At 39.7% G+C, this 4,110-nt stretch overlaps 1 long non-coding RNA gene across 1 annotated transcript; it reads right to left on the bottom strand.

Annotated features, from left to right (window-relative positions):
• Window positions 763–3,804, bottom strand: LOC110272183. Its single transcript, XR_002363107.1, has 3 exons — window positions 3,615–3,804; window positions 3,391–3,503; window positions 763–894 (listed from the first exon to the last, which is right to left on the bottom strand). It is a non-coding gene; the product is annotated as an uncharacterized LOC110272183 (long non-coding RNA).

Below are 4,110 nucleotides of genomic sequence, written 5' to 3' on the forward strand. Positions count from 1 at the left end.
GATACATAAATGCCACAGACACATAATGGGGTGAACCTTTTCAGATTGTGACTCAGCTTTGCTAAAATCTCCAATTAGAGGTGTCCAGGGTTCTTAAGCACACTCTTTTTTGCTTTGAACCTCGACTTTAACCGCTCAGTCTCAAGCTTTTCACTTGACACCTTCACGCCACAAGCACATGGTTAGGGACAGCTTGGTTTAACCAATTAGGCCAGGATTTTATTCCTTTGGGCCCTTCTATCCACTGATGCTCAAAGCCTTGGATCCCTTTTATTACCCTTGCCTTTTGGTTTTAAGGGCTATTGGCTTTTTCTGCTTGCTTTTTTTCTTTTTTCTTTCTTTTTTTTCGCCTTCTTTTTTTTTCCGCAAGCTTTTCTCTATTCACTTCTTTTTCTTGCTTCAAGAATCATTTTTATGATGTTTCAGATCATCAAATAACATTTTTCCTTTTTCATCATTCTTTCAAGAGCCAACAATTTTAACATTCATAAACAACAAATTCAAAAGACATATGCTGTAACACCCTAACTACCAAAGCTCACGATTCTGGCTGCGCGACTCTGATAGCTCGGACATTACGACCACACTTATATTATTTAATACTAAAATATGAGCCTGTTTAAAACTTTAAACCGCAATACCGCTCCCAAAGATACTTTCGTTCGATAACGTACATCCATAAATACCATTCAACTTACAACAACTCATAAAGAGTACATCCATATATATACATAAATATATATAAATAATATTACAAACATAATCCAATACAATTCCTATCCCTCTTACAGATTATATCAAGATAAAGACGAGGGTATAGTAAACCATAACTAAAACAATACAGAGCATCACAACAACAATTAAATAGGCTCTTCGTAACTGCTGCGCCTTATCCTGAAAGGGGAAAAATGTAGGGGGGTGAGAACATCATCCTCGAAAGGGTTCTCAGTAGAGGGTTTTTGGGAATTACTGTGATAGGATACGTGAAGATAAACCGTACCAGTGATTAATAACTGACTTATGCCTCTTTTCAAAAAAAAAAACGGTTTACAATAAAAGTAAAGTCGGAAATCTTTTCTAAAAGAGGAACCGTTCAATTCTCAAAAACTCAAAAGCCTTTCAAAAAGGTTTATCTATGCTGAACCAAAATAGCCTTTCATACATTCCAAATTAGAAACACAAAACCGAAACCAACTATCGGTCCATATCATTTCAACCACGGCCCTAGACCCAAATAATCCAACCATCAACCAAATCACCACAATCCAGCAGAGTCCCAGTTGCAAACACAGATAGGAAGTTCAAACACAAATAAACAGTTACAGCAAGTAGAACAATTAGCAGTTAATCACAAAGGCAAACCAAGTACAACATGCACACGCAAACAATGTCACATAGATGCACATGATGCATGCCTATTCCTAGTAGCTGATGATATCATCTGTCGGTTATATAGCCAACCCGACACGTCCTGGTAGCTAACCATGGACAGAAACACCCATCGCGGAGCAAGTAGGTTTGAGCTACAACCCCATTGCTACTACCCGCTCAACCCAGAGCCAGTGGAATAACTACTACTGCGGCTACTACCCAGGCGGGAGTTTACAAGCTCAACCTGGAACGAGTGGAATCACCACTACTACCGCTACTACCCAGGCGTCATAGTCTCTGACCTGGAGCTAGTGGGACGTACCGCAACCCTTGCTACTACCCAGGTATCTCAAGCATATATTCATTCGGTCCCAACCATGGATCAACATCCATCTCAGCCATCCGGCTTAAATTCATAATTCATAGTCAGCCATACGGCCCATAACTCATTCGACAATCAGCCATAAATCAATATCATACACAGCCATTCCGGCACACGGTTCAATCCAGAACCAGCCAATATTCATAATCATACACAGCCATTCCGGCCCATAACAAAACAGCACTTCCACCATTCAACATCATCAAATTCATAAAACCAGCATTTAAGCCACAAACCAGCATTTAAGCCACAAATCACTTTGAAATCAAATTTCAACTCTTTTCAGCCTTGGCTTTAAAGATCTCATTTCTCAAATCATCTCAGGCTCATAAGACAAATTTATTCAAAGTGAGTTCCCTGTTTAAAACAAAGCCACTCTCGGCATTTTCTTTCCAAAACTTCCAAAACCATGGCAAGTTAAGGATTTATTTCAAAGTATTCAAAACCACCCATCCAACAATGGGATTTTATAACAAAAGTTCCTTGGCAGAGTCCCAAGTCTTTAGGGGAGAATAACATAACTCATTACGCCGAATTCATTTAAAATCATTAAAACATTGGCTTTCTGATTTGAGTAATAAAATAGGATCTAAGCCAAACCGAGTCACGTAATCATTTACTTCTTTCAAAGTCGTTTCCTTTACTTAGGCAAAACCAACTTCAACCCCCATGATAAATTCTAGAATGTTTCAACTGTTCAAAATTATTTTAGTCTTGCAAGAATTCAGAGTTCAAAGAGTACTTAAAACCTTTCCCAAAACATTTCAAAATGAAACTTATCAATAGACATTTAGGTTCTTTCAACATCATTGAAACTCCTCTAATTGAAACCCTCAAGTCAAAATCAAAGGCATTGCCCTTGTCATATTTAAAACAGCTTTAAAACATAAGTTTCATCTAAATAACTTTCTCCTGAAAGGGATACAATGCCTTTCTTACGAAGCAAGACTAAATCACAATTTCCTCTTAAATAATTCATTTCAAAAGCATGAATCATCCTTTTCTTGATAATTCAAATAAAATAATAGAAGTCTTTAACTCATCATTTTTCCAAACAACATTTCAATAAAGACTCGGATTTTATAGAAATTCCGGCAACATCTCCCCTAAAACTTGGACTTTGCCACCCGGTTCGGGTCCCAACAAAATCATTCCACAATCCTTTTCCAACAGCCCAAAATCCAAAATCAATTCAAAGGCAAGCCAAAATCCAACAGTCAATCTCAATACCATATTTCAAGAAAACTGTTTCAAAATCAAATCATTATCAGCCGAATAAACTCATTTCTAAAGTCTCAAGGAAACGGTTCAGTAACAACCATGTATCAAAAACCAGATCATTTAAAGCAAGCCAGGCTGAATTCAAGAGTGGATTCTATTTTTAACATTCTCAAGAAAATTAACTCAAATCAATTCTCAACGGATTAAACTCGATCTCAAAGCTTTAAAAAAATCAACTTCAAAAGCATTTCGTTTCATAAAACCACATAACAATTCAGCCAAACAAACATTCATAATCACTCGAGACAATAAAATAATACATAAGGCTGCTACAACCACCAAATACACATTGTCTCACATTAGTATCTATATGTAATAATTCCAATATAAAATATAGTTTTCGGAAAGCCCCCTACCTCAAAACGCAAAACCACAGTCCAAACGCGTCACAGAAACCTTCTCTCTTAACCCGAAATTACCGGCCGCTTGAATCACAGCTTCGCTCACTTTTGCAGTAACCACATCAACTCTAATCGCAACACGTAACAAACGAGATTAACTCTCATAACAACGAATGCTACAACACCTCAACGTTTAACAGGACAGCAACTAAAGGGGTTACCAGAACGTAAACGCTTACCGCAAATAAGAAGTGACTGAACCATGAAGCGGCAGCCCTGGTAGTGATTCCGGCAGCGGCAACTTGCAGCAACTCCTAGCACACAGCTGCATCACAATTCTCATGGTAAAGATGAACTTTAATGGAGAAGGAAACTGAAGACAGGTTAAAGCTTAACAAACGGCACCAGTTCCAGTGGCGATTTTCGGTGGCAGCAGCGGTGGCGTTTCTCAGCGACCAGAGGCACAGCGGCCATGGCTGACGACGATGCGAGCTCCATCACCAGTGATCGAGAAACACAGCAGAGGTGTTTACCCTACCCATGAGCTTTTCTCTCGGAAGTTGGTGAGGACGACGACAGCCCTAGTAGCAGCGGCGGTGGGAGTGACTTCATCAGCAGCAACCAGGCGCAGCAACGGCGCGGTGGTGACGCAGCAGAGGCACGCGACGGTGACAGGCGGCAATGGCTTCCCCTGTCGTGCTCCCTCCGTCCTCGGTCCCCTGTTCCTACCCGATC

The sequence above is a fragment of the Arachis ipaensis genome, chromosome B05, assembly GCF_000816755.2.
Source record: "Arachis ipaensis cultivar K30076 chromosome B05, Araip1.1, whole genome shotgun sequence".
In the NCBI taxonomy this organism is placed as follows: Eukaryota; Viridiplantae; Streptophyta; class Magnoliopsida; order Fabales; family Fabaceae; genus Arachis; species Arachis ipaensis.